General features: G+C 44.4%; 1 protein-coding gene across 25 annotated transcripts in view; it reads right to left on the bottom strand.

Annotated features, from left to right (window-relative positions):
• FOXP1 (forkhead box P1) overlaps positions 1-26,044 on the bottom strand; it is a 388,378-nt gene that overhangs the window by 213,746 nt on the left and 148,588 nt on the right. For 19 of the 25 annotated variants that reach the window (XM_068907706.1, XM_068907674.1, XM_068907708.1 and 16 more), the window contains one exon: positions 10,557-10,622. The gene's annotated coding sequence lies outside the window, so the exon portion shown is untranslated. Of the gene's footprint in view, positions 1-10,556; positions 10,623-17,810; positions 18,114-26,044 lie in introns of those variants that run through there. The other 6 variants (XM_068907683.1, XM_068907700.1, XM_068907690.1 and 3 more) reach the window with 5 other exon arrangements.

Raw genomic sequence — 26,044 nt, 5'->3', positions numbered from 1 at the left:
CAAGCACAGATCTGCCCTGGATTTCAGAAGGAGAGAGTGGGGTAAGGCAGGGCTACTGCTTTCCCGACATAACACGGACGTGTTACAACATCGCAGCTTGCTCAGTACTAATCTAGCAATTTAATAAGTAAACTCAGTGCACAGTAATTCTTAACACCAAAAAAAAAAAAAAAAGGGCAATCTAGTCTGAACTGGTGGTCAGTAAATCTGCCAATAGCCCTCCGCAGAGACATTTTTACTCCAGGTCTCTCTGTCATCATTCCCTGGAAACGACTCCGATGGCAGGTGACTAACTTCTGTATCATTACGGGAGAGCTCTGCACATAACACTAAAGCAAAACTGGCATTAGTCCTTCCTTAATACTCATCTGTTTTTAGGTAGCTGATAACTTCGTAAATGGAATTCCTTTCAAGCGGAAACTTGGTAAAGAAGCCTTCTTTGGGACACGGCCAGGTGGGAGAAGAACGGGACGTACCTTCCAAAGCTGTAGGCCTTGCAGGATTTTTTTTTTTTTTTTTAAGTAAAAATAAAAAATTTGCACCTTTCTGAGATGCTCCAACACCCAACAGACAAAAAACCTAACCTGCGATGTCTCTCTGAGGAGGAGAGGGGCAAACCTGGCTCCTGCTGCAGACAGGAGTACCAAATCACGGGGTTGTTGCCACAGTTGAGGTTTGACATACGAGAAGAGTATATTCTGGATGGTACATCATCCTCAACTGGCAACGTACAAAAGTCAAGAAAAAACAAGCAAGCTTTGTCCAGAACAAGCAGTACCCATGCCACAAAGTGACTCAGCCTCGGAGGTGGGAAACAGACCCAAAAGCCGGATTCCCAGCTCGCGCTCAGGAGAGACGCACGCATCCCCAGCAAAACCCCTCTCCCCTGGTCAAGGGGCGTTGACGTTTTGCTTGCCTCTAGCAAAACAAAACAAAGATGTAGCTTTTAAACCTCTCCAAGGCACGTTGTCTTTTTCACGTATGCATGTCCCAGAAGTCATACATCTGCATTAGGAGAGAAATAGCCCGGTTTCTGGCAGATATTTGGGCCTTTTCATCCGAAAGTTTAAAATACACTGCCACTGAACCTTTACAGCTCGGGCTTCTACATAAAAAATACAGTTGCTGAATACACGTGGGGAGCGAGGGCTTTTTCTTAATGTCTAAACAGTTCCAAGTTCAAACCCATTAAAGTCCAGGTCACACTGCAATCATGTCACTATTAATGCATCCAGTTACATGCTGAGGGAAACCCAATATAAAACTATGATAAACTCTAGTTCCCCCCCCCCCCCCGAGATACGCTAAGGTCTTATCCAGATGATGCCACAGATCGCTCTTCGCAGGCAGTGACCAGACAGATGTCCATGCCAAAGGAGAAAATGCAGGAAAGTCTCTATCCGCTCATTTGCAAGTATAATAATATAAAAAAACCTGCTCAAACATCTACAAAGTTTGTTTGGGCCATTTTTCCCCTCCTTCAGGGAGAAGGACTTCTCGGCCCATTAATTAACTCTGCGTTAGGCTAACTAAACGCTGGCCCCTGGGATGGTCCCCAACAAGCACGTGGAGGGCTCGCTGTAGGCTATTGACTGCTTTGACTATACAGGGAGGAAGCAGTCCTGGATCTTCCCCTTTTGGATGAGCCAGTATCCCATATGCGGAGGATAACGGCAGTGTTCACACCAAGAGGAAGGGCTGAGACAGGAGAGGAGACAGCAGGAGAGGGTAGAGAGGAGCAGGGGGTGCATGACCTTATGACGGAGAAGCTGTCTAGAGCCTCAGCACTTGCCGGGTCACACGGAGGAGGCGCAGACAAGGAAGTGGGTTTGAACCCTTCTTCCAGACAGCAGCAAGGATCTGCAGGAAGGTCCTGCAAGGACAGACAAGACTCACAGAAAAACCTCAAACAGAGGAAAGCTCGTAGATAAACATAGGCTACAAGAGAGTACAAATAGCAGAATCCATGGAGATGCTGAGACTCGGAAGAGAGTCGCTTGGGGAGGCCACCTGAACGGCTGCATGTCCCAAAACACATGGGACAAGACCAGAAGCCGGCTGGAAACACTTGAGATCCAGGATGGAAACTACAGCTCCACCACTAAGGCAGGTATCGCAGGAGCAGGCACGCAGAGCGTGCCTTGCTCGGGTGACAAGTGCAGTGACAGCCCGAGTCCCACACAGCCACTGCCATCGCTGCAGGTTGTCCCAGTACAGCCCTCTAACCTGGTCCAAACCTGTGGACAAGGTGGCTTCAGGAGAACCCACAAATGCAATACATCAGGAGAAAAAACCCAAACGCAGCCTTTCTGATTATCAGGGTCACATTGCTCCAAGCCCTAGCCAAGAGAAAAGACAGCAGAAAAATGGAAGAAAGGAACTGTGAAAAGGCAGAGTAAATCTATGGGACAAACAACTCTTTCAAAGTCAATGCCTCAACAAAACAAAAACAAAGAAAAGCAGTTGAACATATTCCCAAGCAACATATTTCCCAGAAAGTTTGCTCCCCTGTGGCAGCCCACCAGATGTCCAGGGTGGACAGACCTATGCACATGCATCTAGCACTTTGATCTATGAATTGTACGACATTAGATAGGCTGTGACAGAGGTGACCCCGTGGTACCCATAGGACCTCCCCTCCTCCTAAACCAAAGACCAGTCAGTCTAAAACGCAGCAGTAAGAGATTTGGTGACACTGCAATGCAAAGGACATCACAATCAGTGCACACCACGTGTCCATCATGGGTTAAGTGGCACTGGGACGCAAGCATGGGCACAGGCATCACAGCTCCTCTCCTTTCCAACATATCGGCTGTGCTGGGAAAGGGGAGAGGCTGAGAGAAAAGGAAAAAAGGACTTTCCTGGACTGTGTGACTGTATCAAGTACCTAGAAAAAACTACAGTTGTTCTGAGTGTACTTCAAGCTGAGTTAACCATGACACCTCACGGAGCGGTAATACTCCAGCTGGCCTGCATATCATAAACGTATGACAGTATACTAACTACACAAACTTTTAGAGAATTATCTAGCACACGTGGGATTTACATTATACACATGTGGGAACCGCACTACCCTTTAAGCAATTCTCAGGAACTCATGGTAAGGTTAATGAACTCTGCAAAAAATTGTGAATGCTGTCAGAGATTTGAATTTTTTTAATTTTTTTTTTAAAACACAATAACTTCAAAATTAAAATTCAAGTGATCTTAAAAAAATCACCTCATGTACTCAATCTCATTAAAGATAAATTTTAAAATGCCAAATTCAGCAGCTTTAAACTAGTTTCATTTATCCTACTTTCAAAAGAAGAAAGATAGGCCAGATTCTCCTTTTAACTACATGAACATAAATCCAGATAATTCTTTCAATTTCTAAAACTATTTTGCCCAATTAATATTTTTTTCCTCCAAAACATGTATTTATCTGCTGTGAAATCAAAGGTAGATCAGAACTGTTTTAAAGATAACGGAGAGCAAATAACAAGTCTGGAACCGTGCAGTCTTACCCTGGCAATTTGTCTCATATAATTGACTCAGCAGACATGCTTACGATTTCTTACAACTTTTACAAGACCTCCTGTGGGCTTATTTTAGTGTTCTCCCAAAGGCAGCTCTCAGAGCTTTGAATGTTCTTAGCAAGTAGCACCAAAAGCAGCCATCTATCCCTCCTTAAAGCAAAAGGAAACAAACAAAAAAGCAAACTATTTCTCGCTGGACATCAGATCTCAAAGAGGAATAAAGATGCAAAAGAATCTGCGATGCTTCAGCAAATCATTTTTCTGATGTTTTCCAAAAATAGCATTTTCAACAATGTTCAAATTGCATTCAATAAAGCTTCTAAAAACAAAATTTTCCCAATGAAAATTATCTCGTCCAATTAGCAGAATAAAATTTAAATGAAGAATAATGGCAGCCATAAAGTAAATGCAAAGAGTAAAAGTAACCACAAGGCATTTTAGCTGGAAATAACTTTTCAAGATAAAAAGGAGTTAAAAATCCCCCTCCCTCCCCAAAAGGAAATTGTCTCATTGCCCACGTTATTGATTTATGCTGTTGGTGGCTTTTAAAAGTAGCACTTTCTATTTCCCAGATTTTTACAAACAATTACTAATGTCATTCTCGCTATACCAGCGTTTTGTTGGTGGAAGTTTCCCGCTGGCAGGAAACGCTGTGCCCTTCCACAGACGCTTCCTTCCATCGGTGGCATCCACTAACCCTTCACGTGTCAGAGGATTAAATGAAACACTTGTATTACAAATATAATATGGATAAGCACAGGGACTCTGCTATTAAAAATACTCCAAAGGGTATGACGGGAGAAGAAAGTAGATATTACTCAAAAGGTGCCAATTTATCTCTGTTTAAAAAAAAAAAAAAGGAAAAATAATTTTACTTGTTTAAAATAAAATACTAAAGGGATCATCATATTTCAACAGAAATGTATTCTGAAAAGCCATGTTATAAACTACTGATATTAATGGTTTGCAATGGAAATGACGTCAGAGTCTTAGTTACAAATGTCCAAATGTTTGTGCTACCCTACTAAAAAAATAAACAGTGAGCTCAGAGTCAGAAATGACCCTTCTGCAATTAAGCACTGTTACGCAAAACACACTGAAAAGTATATGGGCAGCAGAGGTGGGAGAGTCCCAAATTAAAATTCACAGATTGCACCGGGAGAAACACTTAGCAATTAAACATCTTGGAGGTGGCGTCTGAAGTTCCTGCCATTAGCAGAAGTGAAAAACACTTTCATATGTTGCAATGAGAAATATGGGTAGGCAATCGGGGCCAAAAACATTCTTTTTTTAATGCCTTGGCTTTAGTACTAGCTACCAAATAGAAAGGGTGGCCTCCTGTAATGCCCGCTGACATCACTGCTCTTGTAACACTGCCACTGTAAAATATCGTTGCTACTGCTGTAGGACAATAACTTAAGTATGCCGGAAGATATACTTCTGGTGTGGAAGAAGGCAACAGGCAATGACCTAAGAGATGACTGAATAAAATATGAAACATGCAATAAGAATCTATTTCTGGTGTCATTTTCTCACTTTGCTAGATTTGAAAACACGGGCGTGAGCACCATCTTTGCGACACGAATTTTCTAAAGGCAAGTTTCGAGCCTGCAAATCTGCAAGCGGTTCTTGTCCTTGCCATGAGGAGCAGGCAGGGGTATGAGATTTTAACAGACAACTGCGCCGTGCGTTTAACACCCGTTGGCCTATTTGCACGGGCAAGCAGCAGGCACAGTTGCCTCCACTGCATTACGCTTTTTCACAGACGCAAGGGCAAGTTTTAGCACAATTCTCAACACACAGTGAAATTGTAGACTTGCTTCGAAAGGAAACCTCGCAACTGGATCTTTCCATCACGTTCGGTTTTGTGTTAGAGACAGAGTCTGAGCCCAGGGTATCTGTAACCCAGGCCTGGGCTCTGGACTGATGAGGAGCAACGCCGTTCTCACCTCTGCCGTTTGCAACTCCTGCCCCACCCGAGCCACGGTGAAAGACATCACGTCCTGACACACAGTTATCCACGGCTTCGAAGAAACAGACTGGGAGCAGCACAACCGGAACTACACAGCGCGCCGCGAGCACCTCCTACCCTCTGTCCTTGGTGCGTCTGCGGTTAGGCCAAGTTGGACAGGATCACGCCACCACAGTCGTACCCTTCCGTTGTACCTGCTACAGAACCGTTTTTAGCCTGTTTTCAGTTTGTCGGTTCCAAGCAATTTTTCTGAACGTATAGGCCAATTCTAAGCACCTTTGCCAGAGGCACTGATGTTAAGTTGCCACGAATTTCCTGGAACTGGGCAGTTAAGGAAAGGGAGACCCAACCTCGCACACCCAGGCTGGCTAGCCTCAGCCTTGTCCTGCCAGAGCGACTTGGAAAGTTAAGTTTGGGGGTCACACTACGAAGGCGAGAGAGAGAGAGACTGTCCTACCAGCATCCTGCATCTGTACTCCATTTCCCCACAGCCTTTTTTGGGGAAAGGCTTTCCTTTTCTCCATTTCTCCTGCCAGCCCCACGCAGACCCACACGCTGTACGTACCTTTGAGGAACACACGCATGCTGCTGAGAAACTTTCCACATCACCCTCCGAGTACGGAGCACGCAGGCAGAAAAGGCCAGTTCACTACCCTGGAAGAGCTCACAAGCAGGAAAGGAATAACACCGGGGATATACCCGTTTAAAACGGCCTCTGGCAAAGCAACGATCGGTGGGAGAGGAGAGGCCGCTCACGGACCACTGGTGGCAGAACCAGAACAGGCTCCAACTACTCAAATGCAGCTTTTACAGCGCCCTTCCCCAAACAGCTCGGGCTGCCTTTCAGATGGGATGAGCGGTAATACAAACCAGCGCTTGCGTTTTACTGAAGATCGTATCAAGCATCTACCTAAGACGACGGGAAGAAACACAGTAGGAGTATGCAAAACACTGACCAAATCTTGCTCACTTTAGCAGCCTCATGAAGACCAGAAGGATTCGGTCCACAAGCGTCAGATAAGAAGATCAAAACCTGCTACTGACTGTCTTACAGCTGGGAAACATATTTTTCTACCAACCCACTTGAAGATTTATAATACATTAAGGAACATTAAGAAAAAGAAGAAGAAAAAAAGCTAAATGGGCCAAAAGCAAACAAAAGAAACATGTTCTCTTGAGATTGCTAATGCTGGCAGACAATAGCGCAGAGAGAACTCCTCTGACAGATCTTTGAAGTCTTCAATACCGCATGCTAGTGGTCCATGTTAATGAGATTTGCTCAAATACTTTCTAAATTATTCCAAAATGTCTTAATCTATTTTCTAAATCTTCTTGACCCAATTGCTTCAGAAAAGTCACGGCTTCACCCATCTCCAGACTAAAACCCCTCATGAAAGCAGGTACGAACAATCTGTGTTGCCACAGGACCATAATTAAGTTCTTTTTCGTTTCACCCCAAAACGTGCAGGTAATATTGTAATTTCTATTATTAAAGAAAGACTTTGCACCTCACATCGCCTATCCATCTGAAAGGGGTTAACAAGTAAGATATTACAATTTCCCCCAACAATCAGAAAGTAAATAACGCAGTTTTAGATGCGGACTAAAAGACACTCCAGTCACTCGAGCAACACGCCTAACACCACACCACGAAGTAAACAGCGGACAGCAAAATACCGCGGTGGTTCCTGAATCCCTGTCTCCTGCCCAGCGCGATACAAGCACCGATGCAAAATGCTTCTAGTAGTTGGTACTAGAGCCATACACAGAGCTATCTATGCACTGCATCTTCTGGGATTTCGGGCCATTTCTGCTTTGTAATATGCTTTAAGACCAGTGGGTCAAAAGCAGGAGAAGTCAAGGTGCCAAAATTAGTAGGGAAAAATATCACTCTAATAATCTCCCGAAGTCCTAAGTAGGGAAGCCTGGAGATATGAGAAGAGGGAGATGTGTGCAGAGGCCAACAAAGAAGTGGCACAGTGACACATTCGACACAGTTTTAAAGCTACAACTCTTCCTGAGGAAACAAAGTGGCGTGAATATTGGAGAAAAATGATTTTTTTTGGTCCCAGAACCACTTTTTTTTTCACTGCGCAACACATTTTTTGTATTGCACTTTGGAAAAAAAAACCTTCTGACCTTTCTCCTGACTTGCAGGGAAGGAGGAGAGGAGAAAATAGAATTAAAAAAGTTAAAGCTCTGACCAAGCTCAGACCCACAGATTCATCTGTTGATCATCTTATTCGGTTCTGAGTTGCAGCAGGCAGCTACTGTTTTATTATCAACCTTTAATCAGCATTTAATTCTGACAAGCATTAAGATTTGAAATTTTAAACTAAGTGTAACTTTGCTAAATCCTTTTGTGTCGATTTTTTTCCCTGTCAGGGCTTTCTGAAGGATTCTATCTTTGCTATCTTAAAAGTCTGCATGTGTCTTTTGTTATCAATAATGTACAACTTTAGTAGCATGTTTTGTACTTTTCAATTTTTCAGCATGCAAGCTATCCCTGATTTACAATGCTCACTGAATGTGTTTGATTATTGAAAATGCACTTAAACAAATGACTGCTCCCAGAAAACTAACAACACTGTCCGTAATTTCTGTAAAAATACATTTCCCCTCCCTTCTCCCCAAATCAAACATTTCGATTCAAATTCTTACTTTGAGCAAAACTGGCATATAATTAGGCATTACGCCTAACAGTGCTAAATAAAGGAGAATGTAAACAGCTTAATCTTGAAGGTTTAACCATCAGAGCCCCTTGCCGTATCTGCTCAGTTATCTGTGTCGCTGTTAAAGACTTCTCCGGAGCTCGCGGAAAAAAGAAACAAGCAAAACATGAAGCGTAAAAACCTATTTTATCAGCTCTGTGCTGGGATCCCGCTTTGCATGCCTGAGGCCAGGCTCCCACGCCGTCCAGGGATGCGGCGGGCCGCGCAGCCGCCCCTCGAGGAGCACGGAGACTTGCTCTGTAACCGCGCCGAGCGGCTTACCCACTAACTCAGAAGATGGGATTTCACCTGAAATTAAGCTATCAAGCAATTGAGCTCAGACTCAATCAGCCAAGCCCTTAACCTTCCCTGTTTCAGTGGCACTGCTCTAATTAGGACTCTATCACTATTTCCATTACTATCTCCTATTCTCGTGGTTTATTATCTCGGCCGTTTCAATTCTCGCCAAGTCTAAATTTGACATCCAGTTTCTCAGACCACAGATCATTCATTACGTTTTCATTTTACCAAATATTTTGCAGGCTTACGGGCCGATCCTGCAGAAAAATAGCTTCCCAAAGAGAACAGCACCCCTCATTGCAATGGGAGCGGGAGGGATCCATATTTTCGCACTGTCCTAACGTTAAAGCACGCATGGAACAACTTTATTTTTCATTAAGTTCCGAATGTGGTTGTGTGGTTTGGAAACACGTGCTCAAACTTGTGCACTGCGTGCCTACACACCCTGCATGTGTACTACACAGTACCCCATCCACGGAAAAATTCACAAAGGGCAGCGGTGTTTTCTCTGCTCCTCAGTGTCTTCCCACTGAGACCGGCTTGTTTGCCGGAAGACGGAGGTTACCTGAACCGTATTTACCAGCTCTGTCTAGGGGGCCTGGATGAGGCTTAATGACCTTGGACAATCAGGCAGTTGGGACTGAATGATCTAATGGTCCTTTCTAGTGATATAGTCCACGAATCGCCCAACCTGGCTGCTGTTGAACGATGCACGCCGGAGGGTTTGCCCGGCACGTGCTGTGTCCTGACCGTAGTAATACAAAATACGTCCCCTTTTGCAGACACCAGTCACAAACTTGAAGCTAGTTTAAAGGTAGTGTTTTGCACTCAGCACAAACAAGAGTCCTAGTTTCCCTGTGTCACCTAGCGTTATGCCTCCATAGTGAGCCACGGCTCCACAAGAATCCCATAAATTTTTAGTAGGCTGATGCACCTGGGACTTAAATTTTTTCCTTTCTCCACAAAAAACAAAAGGGAGACCATCTCCACAAAGCAAGGAACCACCATCTTCTCAAATGGCAAGCCTTCCAGAGCAGGACCTGCCCCTTTCTGCAGTATCTGAACTGCCTCTAATACCTCATGGGCTCCACCATAAAAACCAGTAATATTCAAATCTCGAAGAGAGGCATATATATCATCCTGCTGACATAAACCATGGGCACGGCCAAGGACTGCGACATTCACTGGAACTTTGGGAATTTCATGCTCCCTAAATAGCTGTTTTTGGCAACAAAGAACTGAAAAAACGCATCACCCTTAGATCTATTTTAATTTAAAACAGAAGAGAACATGGACATTTTTGTCCCCTGAAGTACATTTTAATAAAATCAAAAACAAAAATAGCTCTCATTCACTCGGATGCATTTAGTCATTCTGTAAAATTCTAAGTTTAAAATGAAATCACCATTTTGCATTCAAACAAGGTCAGGGGAACAGTACTAACGAGCACTGACATCACAGCGAACAGCAGCCACTGCTTAACGGTTACATCAGTGTTGCTTGTTGCTATGGTGCTTAACCGACTATTAATTTCTGAAAGAAGGTGATTATAAAGCAGCCATATGAACCTCAGTCAGATGACACCCCTCAGCACCCAACGCCGATCCCGCGCTACTCCTGTCTTCTGCAAGTTGATTTTATGAATCACCACTTTTGTGATGGTAATATCCCTTTCCCGCTTGCAACTTTGGGCCAGCGGAAAGCTAAGGAGTTAATTGGGAAGGAAGGGACTTTGGCGTTGCCTTAAATGAAAATCATTTTTACAGAGCGCTGTTTCTTTTCCTTTTCGCGCCGCTCAGAAAAGACTAAAAAGCACGCGGGTGGAACCGCTGCAGCAATGAGCAGGCAATCACGGTTACCGGCCAAACTGGGCTCTCCGTTGGGCTGCTCCACAGCCGGGAGGGTCCGAGCCCTGGGCCACGCAGCCCTGCCGGTGGCTGGCCCACGTGGCCTGCCTCCGATAACGCAACCCAGCATCTAAACCACGCTTGCTGGACCGGCTCCGTCCCGGAGGCGTGCTCCAGGAGCTGCGTGCAAAACTGCGCTTGTATTTACCTTCCTCAGTTGCTCCCGTGAAGCAATCTTCGGTTACAGCCACCCAAAAAGGTCACTCTTCTTACCCTGCAGAGAAAGAGGGCAACACACGTGACTGCTGGGCCAGGGTTAGCAACGTCCGAGGCGTTTTCATTGGCACCGCATTTGCAAGTGCAAACATAAATAAAACAACAAATGAACCTAATCACGTTTAATGGTGAATGACTTTCTGAGAGAGTTAATAAAAACAATCAAGTCACAGGACCGCTGCTTATCAGTACCAGCCAGTGTGAGGCTCTTCAGTTCAGCAAGAACAACTTGGTCTTTGGGAGGAAAAAAAAGAAAAAAGAAAATAAAGAAAACCATGGAGATGAGACATCTTTGTTCTCTAGCATAAACTTTCTTAATCTTGATGTCTATCAATCTATTTTCGGTTTGAATAATAGATGAGTTCAGCCCTTTGTTTCAGAGATCTGACTATTGTCTGAATGGGTTCTCCTTACTTTAGGCATTTTAAGACCATTTGCAATCACTGCTATTTTAGCTTCTAGATCTTTTCTTTTTTCACCCTTTTCCACAGAGACACAGTCCTAGATGAGGTTTTACAACTAGCTGCATCTTTCGTGCCTAATTCAAAAAGTTGTTTACTCTCTTGGGGTGTCTTCTTGTTAACCACAACCAGAGCACACCAAGGCTGCCACGGGGGCAAGAACGGCGGCTATTACGGGGAAGAACAATTAAAGCGTATCTTTATAAAAAGTAGGAGGGAGAAAACAGCACGTGTGGGTTTTTTTACCCTGTATATTACTGCATCTTGTGTACTCTCTCTTATGCAAAAGAGTATGTAATCTTTTAAGAAACATGACAATCTGCCACTTTCTGTTCATGTAATTGGAATCAACATATGGTACAAGAGAAAAGAAAAAACATTTGTTTATTAATTTAGATCAAGTTACTAACTCAAACCACTAACGGCATTCGGAATTAATTCCACCTCAATTGACCAAATACCTTAATAGAGTAAAATTATAACATAATTTCACTAAAATGTTGATCTGCTGCTGCAGGGAGGCAGAACAGTATGTAAGGAAGACAGAAAGAAATATGCAATAGTTTGCCGACACAGATGACACCATACGAAACGGAAACTCAGTGAGGTGTCCATGTGCAAGAGCGAGCTACGCGAAACTCCATTTCATAAAATTCACATAGTGATGTGGAGTTTTGGGGGTGTTTGTGAAACTCATCAAACGGTAAGTTATGCTATTAACCTAAGTAGGTGCATTTTTTTTTTTGTTTTTTAACCAAACTAGTAAAATATCAGCCTCTGGGGAAAAAAAAAATCAGAATCTTCATTAAACTGTTTCAAAAGAAAATGTATCCATTTGCCATTTATTTTGGAAGGAAAAAGGTTTTCACATGAATGAGGCACTATCTCTTCACCCTTGAACAGTGACTCTTTTTAGCCAGGAAAAAGGTTACTTTGAGATGAAATTAATATTGTTTTGATCTGCTGCTAACTGGCATTATTATTATTACTACTTTATATATATTTTGAGTGAGCAGTTTTTCACAATTCTTGTAATGAAATCCTGGAAAATCAGGGGCCAAAACTTGTAAGTGTTTGCTGTCTAGAAAGCCCCAGCGGCTTCCCCGGGGTTCGTGTGCAAGGCACTCCTGATTCTGCATTGGAAAGGACATAACAGCACTCCATCATCACAGGTCAGGTCTCACCTTCCTGAGAGTATGTAAAACAATACATCTTTTATGCAAAATACATGACCTCTGACACGCGATGTGCTCTTAGATTAGCAACAATAAAGGTTTTTCTCCTGCTTTGCTGCAGGGGTTATCTTGCGTTTGACACTTCAAACTTCTTTTCATATTTATCTATTTTATAATTTTTTTGTATATTTGGCAGGCAGATCTTTATTTGGCAGTATTTTGCAAGCAGACTTCACTTCTACCCGGAGTCTTCATGATAGCAAATGAACCATCTTAAAATGCACTTCTTAAGGAAACTGCTGAAAATGACACGTTTGCATAAAGTGTGCATTACAATAAACCTTTCAGGGGTGCCTTAAAAGACAGGTAACGTTTTTCTAAACACACCTGTCACACATGAAATAAATACGTGACAGGGAAACTCTGTAACGCTGGCCCGACCTTAACTCGAGGGAGACAAGCACGGTCTACCGAGTGCAACACAAGACGAGGGCTCAGGAGGACTTCACTGCTTCTCACAAATTAGTCATCGATTGAAATCTGGGCTGCCTTCATGTCTGGTTAGCTAAGTCGAGATACATGCTACCTGACTTCCAAAAATTTGGATAATGTACCCTTAAAATTAAAATCAGCAGCAGAGACAGCTGTACACACCTGTGAAAATTTCTCATTGAGAGCTGAGTATCTCAAAATGTAGAAATACAAATACAGACTTTCCCCCTGAAAATGTTTATATGGGCGAGTGAATTGATGTAGGCAACATACATTCCTTCCATCATGCTGTCTTTAAGATAAACACAAAGTACCATCAACACCGTAAGTGCGTGCGTGGAGCAAACAAAGAAAAAATCCCATCCTACCAAAGCAAGACACTTCACTACGCTCATATTTTCCCTCAAGATGATTAAAAAAGAAAACCAAACCACATATAAAGATCCACTTTGCGAGGAGTGGTGGCCATTCAGGCTCAGGAGCCAAAGGGAAGCTCTCCAAACCTGACGCCTGGGATGCAGTCCCACCAGCTCAACTGGATTCACACACGGGGAAAAGTCCACGCACAACTACTTTCCCTGTTCAGATTTTACCAGGCGTTCCTGAAAACGTTGGGTTTAGTCACCAAGTGCCTCGGTTTACCCATCAATGAGACAGGATCACCATTTCTTTTTGCAACGCATTTTGAAAGCCTTGGATGCAAAGATACTTTTGTCATCACTGATTTCACCAGGGTTTTTTGAAATGACAAGTGATAACAACCCCAAAAATGTTCATGACCTGATCCAGGGCCACGACCTTTTTAGTTAATTTTACCAGAAAGCACTCTTATGGCTTTGGATCGGGTCTACCAATTCACTTTGGTACCAGGGTTCCAGATAACAAGTTAAGAGGCTTTGCGGTTTTACCTGCTCTAGGGTCGGACCACTGCACGCTTTGATCCCACAACCCATATTCGGTGTAGCAGCCTCCTCCTTCAGTACTGCTATTTGTATCAGGGAGGTAATTTCAGGAAAGCTAATTCTGAGCAATCATTGCAAAGCTAAATTTAACCAATAACATAAAGAATACACAGAAATAGACAGCACTGCAGAAGAAAGTTTTACTTACAAGAGTAACGTTTTTATTCATACCTAAACAAGAATAGCCTTGTGTATAGCCAAAAATAGATGAACAAAGACCTTGAACCGACACAAGCTGGCTGTGAGTAATTTTACGCAGGAAAGTAGAACATCAGTTGAACTGTTCCCCTGCTTAGAATTAGTCGTATAACTTTTTTGCCAGCGTCCCAGCCCTGAGCAGCCTACATATCGTTACTGGAAACTTAAACTAGGGAGGGAATCTCCCCTTCGTTACCTAGAAAGCACAGTTTTTATTTTTAAAAAAAGTGCAACCAAGGACTGTTTCTGAAATTTGATTTGCGTTCATTTTTCTTCTAATAAGGCCTAATTTCTTACCTGAAATAGATTTGTCTATTTGAAATACTTACTACCAGGTTTCCTGAAAGCTTTAAAATATCAGAACTTGATAATCAAAATAAGCACTTTCGTGCAATACTTTTTTTCCAAATAAAGTGAACCATAGCCACCGAACACAGCTATTTCTTTCCCTTCAAAACTCCCTGAGTTACACTCAGCTACACACAGGCTGAAATATGCTCTTCTATTGTCATTATTACTATTTTGTCGTCATGCAAAGGAACAGATGCATTCAATGAGTCTATCAGCTGCAAATTAGCAGGAGCAAAAAAAAAAAAAAAACCCTTTTATTTGGCATTTTGCTCATCCTGAAAATACAGGCTGTACAGGGACCATGAAGAGCAACATCTGGCAGCAGGCATGCTTGTGGGCCCAATCCTGCAGGCAGGTTGCTTTTGCTACGTGAGCGGACTCCGTCTGGGTTACTTGCATCAGCAGCACCCGTAAACCCGCCGTACACTTGCTTTGAGGGTGGGCTGCAGTGGCTTCTTCAGTTCCGCTGTGCTTTTATTTAAGGGGTAACCAGCAACCTAATAAATACATTAATTTTTTGGTTTTTTTAAACACTGCGAGAAATATTTTTCTGCCCATAATCAAGGTGGCTGTTTCGTATTGTGCAGTGTACGTTAAACATGGCGAGAAACAGCACCGGAGATATCCTATGCCAGGAGCCATTATCACCTCCTCAGAAAGTGAAATGCAGGTGAAGAGTGAACCTGCCAGAGACTAAGTGCACTTATCCCACCTCGCCTGGGAGAGGGGGAAAGGGATTTGGTACAGGCCGAAACCCGGGGATACGAACGCGCTCGCTGCCTTGCTGCTTCCCGGCGGAGGGAGCGAGCAACTCGTACTGCATTTTCGTTTTCAATCAGGAGCAGGCTGCTCAGAGTCTCTGGCTGGTGCTTTTTATTTATTCCAAACGGAAATAAAAATAAAAATAAATAACAGCACGAGGACAAAGCTACGCACGGCACGTTTTCTCTGCTCAGAACAACGCTACCTTCCCAGTGCCCTGTAACCTTGGGAAAGGATCGCTTGACGTTAGCCAAGGCCGCCGAACTGATCACGAGCCCTCCCTCCACCCCCTCGCTTTTTAATAGCTCTTATAGGACGCACGGAGCCAGTTAACATTCGACGCTTCCGAGGCAGAAGGTGGACGACGGCGTCTTTTGACGACGGGCTGGTTACTTGCCTGGCACGAATCGCGTCGCCCTGCGTCCCGGAGCGAGCCCTCCGGCACCCATCAGACGCGAGGCCCCAGCAAGGCTGTCCAGCGCCCAGCCGGACGCCCACAGCCGCGGGGCCAAACGCCTCGCACGCGCCGCCTCTCCCCGGCTCCTTAAAAATCGCCCTCGGCGCCTTAACGCCAGCCTTAACTGCTTTTCTGCCTGGGCTGCGGTTCCCGTCTTGACACCTGACTTCAGGTGGTTAAAGCAACGTCCCCTCCCCAGCCGCCGGGCGGCAGCCGCTGCAGGTCTGGGGCTTGCACTGTTACTAACTGGCATCTCTGCAAAGCCAAGGGGGAGGGGAAAAAAAAAAAAAAGGGCAAACCGTTACTTTTCAAGACTCATATAACATTCATTTAGGTCTATTTTGCAAAACTACATCCTTAGGAAATGCTGACGGTTCTCCTGCGTTTGGCAAACGCACCTTCCCTCCCGCGAGCTGCTGCTGCAAGCGTTTCGCTTCACCTCGCTTAGCCTCGAGCCTAAACTGCCACTTTTTTTTTTTTTTTTTGGCTTTTTTTTTTTCTTTCTTTTTCTTTTTTCGTCTCAAACTTCCGTATCTGCCCCCAGGCCGGTTCCCGCGGGCTCCCCGGCTGCGCCCCGAGGAGGGGGCCGCTCCTCCCGTCCCTCCGCGCCGAGGTCCTGGCCGCCGCCGGGCACCCGCCGCGCAGCAGGCTGCCCGTCCTTCCCGATCGACTCCTCGCGCGCTTACCTTCCCACAAAGCGATGCTCTTGGTCGCGGTCATGTGAGAATATTTTCCAGGTATCCTTTAACAGCCTCTAAATATTGAAGGCTAAAAACAATATTTGCTGTTTCGCCTTTGAAGCTTTAACAAAAGCTTTGTTTTAGCATTTACCTCGGTGTGCAATAAGAGTTAATAATCAAGTCCGTCCCAACCCCCACAAATGTTAAACAAAAAGATAAAAGAAATGCAAATAGCTATTGTCATGGAAAGTTAAAGTACCTGTCTGTATTTTTAAGTGAAAACTATTATCTCTATCAATCAAAATTTAAGAATACAATAGCACTAATCACACAAGGTGCTTTGACTGAGGTACTTTTCCTCATAAAAAGTTTTTTTTTTTTTTTTTTTTTAAAACTGGAGCATAAAAGTAATACACTTACAATTAGATACGGTATTTGTAATTTTGTTATTAAAAAAACCCTCGGCAGTCTTATTGTTAATAAATGCCTCCGAGTCTGTAGGCTGATTCGTACCCAAGAAGACCACAGTCCCTACATATTTCAACAGGGTTGATGAAATTTTATTCAGATCCTCACGCTTTCCAACAGGCGGTGGAACAGCACACTCTTCTGTCGGAGCGCAGTTACTCAAACGAAGGACACGGTTAATTGCGAACCCAAAACTACTACTTCTGGCCCCGCCGCCCGTTTCGCACCTTTCTCCCCCAGGACGCGGGCCCCACCGCCGCCGCCGCCCGGCACTCGCGCCCTCCGTCGCCTTTTCCCTCTTTTTCCCACGTCCGCGCCCTCCGCTCGGGCGCCGCGCACGTGCCGGCGCGCCGCGCGGCTCTTCTAGAAAGTCATTTCTCAACGCTAATTTGTTCCGACTGGATCGGACAGCGAGCTGCCCGCTTCACAAGCGCGAGAGCGAGGGCCCCGTAATTGCGTCTGCGTTAAAAGAAAGGGCCGGAGATTAAAACGCCGGGAGTAAATAGCGAAGCTGGGAGGCCGCTCGGCGACGGGAGCTCTGGCGCAGGGACGTCTCCCACGCTGAGGAGCAATAGGACTGTCATTTTTTCCCCCCCTACAATATCAGGTTTCCTACTCTCCCGTGCTGCTGCTCTGCATCATGGCTAACATCTCTAGTGTGCTATTAATATCAATGAAGAGACGATTCAATTTCCACATAAGAAAAACCTCCCTCTTACGGCGCAGACATCCGAGCGAGGACCCTTGCTAGGGAAACAATAAAGAGCAGAGGGTTTTTTTTTTTTCCCCTCCCCTTTCTTTCTTTTTTTTTTTTTTTCTTTTTGCTGCTGCTTTTGCAGTCCTGCGTTGCACCGTGTTGGAAAGCTTTCAGCTAACAATGGCAGCATTATCTTCAGGATAGTTACAAAACAGGATTTGTTAGTACAAAGAATAACAACACCGAACTCGTCCGTTCCCCCCCCCCCCCCCGCAAATACCTGCCCACTGCGATACGGCATTTAGGACTTTATTCAGAAGTATATTCCAGAACCACCTGTGTTCCTGACCTAATTCCCTGCCACAAACTCCCTAAACGGACCAGGAGGTCTGGACGACCAGCAGCAAACAACCAAAACGCTTTGTGCATTTCTAAAATGGAACAGAAACAAAAGTCTCGCCCGCTACCGCCGTACAAACTTACCCATGAAGGAGGAAGCAAAAGGCTTAGACGCTGCACAGCAATTCCCAAGCAACTGCAGAAAGTTGAGAGTTTGCAAGCACTAGAGCACTTTGGACTATCCAGCCTCCCTGCGCTTCGACGCGGGCTGCAGCGTAAGGAAGGACTGAAGGTATGTGGTCTAAACACAACAAAAGCCACTGCCTTACTCTAGATTAAATATGCAGGAAGAGGCCCCTTTGCATAAACACAAACACTCAGCAAATGAGTAACTGGCTCAAATCAGACGCCTGCTGCGCCTTCTACCTGTCCTGCTCTCCCACGAGCTGCACAGCTTGTTTAAGGGGGTAGGAGCGACAAAACCGCATCCGAGCGTCGAGCCGAACGCTCCTCCGCTCGCCGATCGGTAAATAACAACAGCCCCAACAGCTCGGTGCCAAACGCGCAGCTCTCATCTAGGAATCGCTCCGGCCAAAAAATAAAAATAAAACAAAAAAAAAAAAACCAACAACAAAAAAAAAACCCACGCAGTCGCGCGCGGTGCCCGCTCTGGCTCAGCCGCCCAGCTCGCCACCGCGCAAACACACCAGCCACCACCTGTAAAAACTCATTTCCGCTCGCCGCAGCGCACACATCCATTACGCTTCCAGCCCGGTCTTTCCTAACGAGGATGCAAAATTAACGCAGGGACTTTTGCTTGAGCTGCCATGCCAAACCTGAACCTGCCTGTGCTGCCCCTACGTCTTGTTTACTATACAAAAGACGTGCCGCACGCAAACCTATTATAGCTCTAATGAATCACTGGTTAACGCAAGCCTCTTTACTAGTTTATTTGGGGAAAGGGAAGAAATTTCTGAACTCTCCCTCAAAAACGGTATTTCCAAAATCTTTTCCGCATAAAACGTCCCCTCCAAACTATATTTACTTCCAAAAACAACTAAATTAGAGACCGTGATAACCACCAAGCATCTCTAAGCGTTTACTATTATAATTAAATACACATAATTATATACCGTGATTTATTCTTGCTTCTAGAGAAATAAATTATGTTTCCGTCTCGTTTGCCCTTCCACCCCAGAAATGGAACCGAGAAGCAAAATTTTGAAGCGATTGGAATTCACGCGTGTCCCTCCCTACCTTAAAGAGTCCAATCACATTGACCTCTTATTGTAAGTCTTAGCTACATGTTGGTTTTGGTAATTTAATTTTTTTTTTAATAACTGGCAGTATTACATGATTGCTATTGAAACATAAATAAGATTATACTCCTCTGCCTTACTGTCTTGGGCTGCAGACTACAGCGTAACGCGGGCCGGAGGAGAGCGCGCTGCACCGACGTTTCGCTCTGGAGGACCCCGTACGCGGGCGCACCGGCACGCGCAGACGGACGCAGGAACCTGCGGGCTTTAAAAGGTGCAAGGCGTACTTACTGGCTTCTCCAGCACGTGCCACACATTATTTCAAAGGATGCTGGATACAGCCAACGGTTTTAATGAGATGCAAACACGTGCAGTTCAGCTAAGCACTCGTGTAGAGCGGAGGGAGTTTTTACTTTTCCTTGGATAAACCCATAGCGTTAGAGCACAATAAAAATTGCTAACACGAGCTAGTCGAGCCTAACCGGATAAAAAGCCTCCACGAAAGAGTCCTGCGAGAAATTTTAGAGCCCCGATATCATTCACTATTTTTGCATTGAAATGACCTTCCAAATAAGGTGTTAGATAATACGGTTCACACAGATGATAGTGATCTAACCTTGATGCAAATAAACCATAGAACAAAATTTAATCAGTATATCACTGTGTAAAAGCCTTTGTCCATCCCAATGGAGCTTCTAATGACTGTTTTGGCAGTTCTGGCTGGTAGTTATGCCTCCCTGCTCATATATATCTCATACTGGTTGAGCAAGCTAATGGAACTGCTGTTAGTGGAATCCAATATTAATACCCTGCATCGTGCTAAACTGGATGCAACTGAATATATTATACAATTATTGGTAGTATCTAATTCCATAGGTATTAGATACTGGACTCTAAATTAATATTTTAAAAGAGAAAGTGAAATAAATACTACATTTCTGGTAAGATAGCTATGAATTCTGGACCTGCCAGTCTTCCTGCTGTAAGACTGCTCTACGCTTAGACACAGCAGACACAGGACCCTGACAAAAATCGGCAGGCAAGCCTCAGACGCTGCGTGACACATACTGATGCAGAGTCAAAGATGTCATCTTCATGCAAGCTCCACTAGTTATAGGCTTGAGGGAAAAAGAAACAAAACAAAACAATAAAATAAAACAAAACAAAAAAATGGGGGGAGGGGGGGTGAGAGCGGAGCGAGACCTCCAGAAAATAAACAGGGTGTACAGTTTCAAAGGCTACAGACACAGACATTTCATTGTTCAAGCCAATTATCAGTGGAAAATAATAACAACAGATGGATTCAGAGTCACTGACTTTTCATATGCACTTCATCTCTGCACAACAGATGATGAAATGCGAGAGCTATCTCGGAAAGGCAAAACATCTTTCAGTAAAAGAACTCTATACTCCAGATGGGGACCTTCTAAGGCAGCTGATTATCTTCTTATAATGCTGTAAGATAGACTTACTAAAACATTTCAAGAACGGATCAGATAGGATGAGCACAATGGCATCATTATTACAACTAAGTCGCTTCAGCTTCAGGCTCGCGACTACGCTAGTCGGAGGTTTCAGCTGGGCTAGGGCAGCTTGTTTTCCGCTTTCACAGCAAGGTTCCCAAAAATGGGATCAAAGCTCCTGCTTGGAGTCTGGGGAAACCAGCGGACACAACATATTCGCAATCACCAGTTGTTTCCACTATAGCTGATAAACGCAGAGGGACCTCATCATGCAGAGGCCTGCAGTGATGTAAAGGAAGAGTAAACCCAGCTGAGTCAATGGAGCTACGCCGGCGCGAGGCACAAGTGTGATTTAAAATCTTACTTGCAAAGCTTTTACAACAACTCATCTTTTTTATGGGAAATAAAGCATAATTTGCTTTCAAAGGGAAATAACAAATATATGTAAATTTTGGTGGTTCCGGTGATAAGCAGTTCCAACAAACGTCACAAACACCCAGTTAAGAACCACCTACCTATCACAACCTTCTCCCACTCAACTTGAATACCACAAAGTATGTGTTTTTGATAACATGAATCAGGTACACCACAATCTCAAAACTTAAAAAAAGTAGTGGAAAAATTAGCTCATTAATCTTTAAGACAACATTTCTTTAATGGAAGACTACTACAGAACTAGTGCATTAAAATGAACTGGTTGCCATTTCCACACTTTCTTCTCCAAAACACTGCAAGGAAAATTTAAAAAATGACACGCACTGCAAATCAATATCACATACAGAGGGGGAGCAATACACAACACACGCACACTGAACTTGCACCTACTGCTAATTTATTTCACAAGTTACAAAATATTTTATAAGTACAGGGCTGTTAACTTCACAAATGCAAAGGAAAGAGAAGTTTGCGGGCGCAAAGCACAGTGTTTCCCTTCTTTGTGAAGTACTTTGTCAAAAGTAAATTCACAGGGGAACATACGAGCAAAGAGTAAATTTTGCCCAGGGCAAAATTCTGCAACTGCTTTAAGAAGCAAACAAGAACACAAAAGATGTGTAATACAACCATCTGGCTCTACTCATGCTATATCAATAATCCCCAAAATTTATCCCCACCCCCTTAATCAACCCACACTGATGCCACAAAACCAAATGGCATCACTTATGCTTCCTGCCCATCACATTTTGAAATGATATTTAATATGCATACAGTACATATTCGCATGTTAATCAATTTCTTTAAGAAAAAAATATTTTTGCTTCTTGAGTTATTAGTTCTGCTTTTTCTACTTATTCACACTGGGATCTGTAAAACCACCAAGAAAGTCCTTGTGGTAAAGACACTCTCATATCGACACAGCGTGTCAGGTATCAGGATAACGTACCGGTCAAAATTTCAATCTCTTCTTCTCTCTAGTTTTGTGTCACAGTGTGAAAATAGCAGAGGGTGAATAATAATGTGCCAGCAAAATTATCTGTTCAAGAAACATGGGTAAGCAATCCATTTTCAACTTGATTTTTGGATGCCTTTCTAAGTGTTGCCCCTATTTGAGATGTCAGGAAGGAGATACGCACGAGAGAAACGGGATTATTTTCCGCATTTTTTCCATCTAGGATTTCAAATATTTGCACCAATTACTTTAAAGTGCCCACAATCAAGGAACCAGCTTGCTGCTCGCCATCACAAATATCAATATGTTCCCGTAGAGGTGCGAGACGGTAGGATGGGAATGTCAAAGCACAAATATCTCCTCTTCCCAGAGGAGATATTCACCCCAGAAGGCAGCGCGGGGCCAAATTTTCTTCCCAGCCCAGAGAGGGGGAAAAACGTGTGTGAAACCCCCTCGTCCCACCCCCAGCAGAAGACTGCACTCCAGTTGCCTTCTCCCGTATCGCATGGGTCATCGCGTCCTACTCACCTAAACCGTTCACCGCTGCCACTGCCCCAGCAAATATCTGCTTAATTAAAATTAAAAAAAGCGCGCTCCCACCACACTTCCCGCTGGAGGCGAGCAGGCTGGTGGTCACCGGCAGGGGACAACCAGGATCGCAAGCCGGCGAGGAGGACGGCGTGGATGTCGGACGGCTCAGCGCACACCACGCTGCACAAGCGCGACCGCCCCACAGCGACTTGGCCACCTCTTAATGCCGGTCCCGGCACGACGCCGCGCCGTGCGAAGAGAGGGCGCGAGCCTCAAAGAGCTTGCACCCCGAGTCTAAGAGAGCTGGCGCCAAGGGGCTAGACAGACAGACAGACAGATGGGGGAGTAAAAGGAGACACCGCGACGACCCAGGCGACCACGAGAGGCAGTGATCTCAGGAACCCGGTGGTTTAACTGCTGTCAGGCCTTTTTTTTTTGTAGACATAGCAGTCTACAAGGAGAGTTTTGAGGAGGATTTTGAAAGAGGATAATGAGTTGGGCCCGCAGATGTTTACGGGGAGCTCCTCCCCACGCGCGGCACATTTCGGCTGCGCCTGCAGGCGCCCTCACCCCAAGACAGGGCCCGGGCCCTAAGCGTTCAACTGAAAGATCAGGCCTCTATTGTTTGGGGTTAGTTGCGTTGTTGAGGGAAAATCATCAGTGTAACCATAATGATTCATACCGTAACAGCTTGACATAAAAAGGGTACCAAAAACAATACTTCAAAGCTGGTCTCTCTCAGGTATTTCGGAGACCAATCACCGCAGCCCCGAGGTGCTGACTCAAAGTTCTTATTCTTAATTGACTACTTCTCTGCAATAACATACCCCAATGCTAAAAACGCTGCTCTAAACCCAACGCAACGTACGTCGTGATGGAAACAACAAAGCAAGGTTCAACAGCTTTTCTGTTTCCACTCAGCCCCTCCTCAGGCAACAGGTCCTCAGGAGCACGCACGCCCAAGCCAAGGCGGGACCCTCCAGCCGCGGCCGGGGTTTCGATTTGCAGAGAGAAACCTCTCCCGGAGACGAGCGGAGCACGGCTCCCGCAGACCCAGCCAAGGGAGGCTCCCTCTCGGTTACTCGAGTAGAGCCCATGCCAGCGGACCACAAAAAGTCCCTGGTTTTAGTAACAACTGTGGTTCTCTGCAGGACACACACAGCGAATCCAGCCACCGGATGGGGGACTGCACTAATTGCTTAAGTCTGCTGCAGTGTCTGGCCACCAGTTGGCAGGCGCAAACACATGGCTGCTCACCAGACGTAGGTTAGCACAGCTGGAGCCAGATGACAAGCTATTAAAGATATTCTTCCAGTGGCAGCATCTGGCTCGCTGGCATGCTCCACGTGCAGTTGAGCTGGGTGTTTTAAAGCTGTCTGCCTTACTCCATCTTCCAAGTAGGCCGGCTGCTGTGGAGCTGCCGGGTCTGCTCCTCTCCTCCCTTCGCACGTGAAGGGCCAAGCTCTTCCACGGCCGAGAGAAGAGCACTGGGATTCAGGTTTCACGCACCGCACTCCGGTGGCGGCGCTTCTCGCCCTGCTTTGCTACGCCCGTACGGTCGCTACGCGGGGGGAAGGAGAAATATGAGCCCTGAACAGTCATGGCATAGGTAGGGCGGCAAAGGTGGAAATGTTTTGCCAGTATTTTCTTTGGAAATAAGCATGCTTAGAGCGGTTATGTCTGTTTCTACGTTCAGGCTACCAAACTGAGATCACAAACACTTTGTTAATTACTTTTTTCTAATCCTTTTTTGGATTGCTTTTGCTATTTCTACGGCTTGACTTGTACGGCTTCTTTGTAAGAACTGAAAACAGCGCCCCGCAAACACAGGAATGGGTGAATGGTTTAGAGAGCTAATCCACACCTGGTCTACGTAAAAGGGGCTCATATTTTCCAAACAGAAACACAACCCCTTTTATATATGAACCAGATTTGGAACCAAACGCTAAACCATTCACCACATCCTATGTGGGCCTCTGCAACGGTCAGGGAAAGAGGTGGTCCTTCATAGCTGCACGCGCGCTTCTGCAGAAGCATCAGCTCCATCCTGATGCAGAGCCCGGAACGAGGAGGAATCATAAAGCTGGACTCAAATCCAAGGGACAAGCCTATCTTCAGCTGCACGGCTGTTAATGGACACTAACCCCCATCCTGAACGTGCATCTTACAGAAGAATTTAGCCTTCTCTCTTCAGTCGTGTTAGAAAAAATGAGGGCCGGGACAGAAAATAACTGAGAACTACATCTTGCCAATGCCAAAATACAATAATAACGTGTTCAAAGTTTTAATTTAGAAGACTACAAAGTCTAGCTCATACATCATAACACCTTGAAATAACACTTTAAGGTCAAACCCTGTGCATTTTTGGAAACCACCAAAATATAATGAAGTTTTACTTAAACACAGCATTTACATTTATAACGCATTTCAGATTCTTCAAGTAAGCTAGACCACATGCTAGGAAAATGTACTTCCCACAACACACAAATTAAGTCATATACTGCCTTCCATCCACAGACTGAACAGCCACTGGCACCAATGGAAGTCCTGTGCATGGATCAAAGGCAGCGTGTGGACCTAAGAATATGATTTTTTTTAATTGGCAAAACATCAAATCCCACTAGTAGTTTATTTTTGTTGCCTTCCTTGCCCCTTTTCTACCCCTCCCACTTATTTCACAACGGAACATTTTTAAACCACTAGAAATCTTTGTGGCAAGGATGATGTCATACTGACACAAGATCAGGTGTGAGGTATGGTATGAATAAATACTTATCCGCAACCACATTTAATTTTCAATGGTTGGGCATCAAGAGACAAAGAAGTTCTTATGCAGACATATTAACTGAGGATTTAATTTTAAATGGTCTACATGTAAAAGAGCAAGAACAACACACAGGGCAAGCCTGGAAGCCAAAAAAAAAAGAAAAGAAAAGAAAAGAAAAACAAATACGCAAAACAAAACCAAAAAGCCTGGCACCTTCCTTCTTGTTTTGGGGAAGCAATGCACAGCTCTACAACTTATTGCTCTTCACAGTAATAAATATGTGGTGCTTGATTATTTCTTCTTCTTAGTCACCGATACCATGCAGGATAATTGTACTTTATGCACTGGTAATAAAAACCCTCCCTATGAAAATAAATATGTATTTTACAGTAATCAAGCAGGAACTAATTTTGTACTTTTTCACAAGTAGCCATTTACTTTGGCACTGAATGGTAATGTGTAGTAGAGAATGCAGTATACGCGTTAACCCAAGAAAAAATTAGACTTGAAAATTAATACACAGCAAAAGACAAATTTAAAGCAGCTTTCTTGTGTTCTGACATAAGAATATAAAAATGACATGAGCAACTAAAGATTAGTTTACATACTTTTCAATCACAGCTGCTGCTCAGTAACCACAATACCTTTAAAATGCCATTCTAAGGAAACAGACACAATTTGGCTGCAACAGCGGCTAGATACAGTTAACATGAAATTAAAAGGGCATTTTTCTATTTACACACATCATACAGCACTGAGCCCCAGCACAATTACAACAGAAAGATTTTTTAGCATGATTAATTTAGAAATAATCTAGTGATAAACAGAGTGCATTGCAAGTGATTCTGCAGAGCAAATTTTTATCACCAGCCTTAGATGTCAAAACACAGTTTCAGGGACAGAGAAAGAACAAGTCACATCTTCTTGGTTAATATTTAATTGGGTGCTAAAGATCCCTCCTAAGGACCTCT

This window comes from Struthio camelus, chromosome 14 (genome assembly GCF_040807025.1).
Source record: "Struthio camelus isolate bStrCam1 chromosome 14, bStrCam1.hap1, whole genome shotgun sequence".
Lineage (NCBI taxonomy): Eukaryota > Metazoa > Chordata > Aves > Struthioniformes > Struthionidae > Struthio > Struthio camelus.
This window is presented reverse-complemented; position numbering and strand designations above follow the sequence as displayed.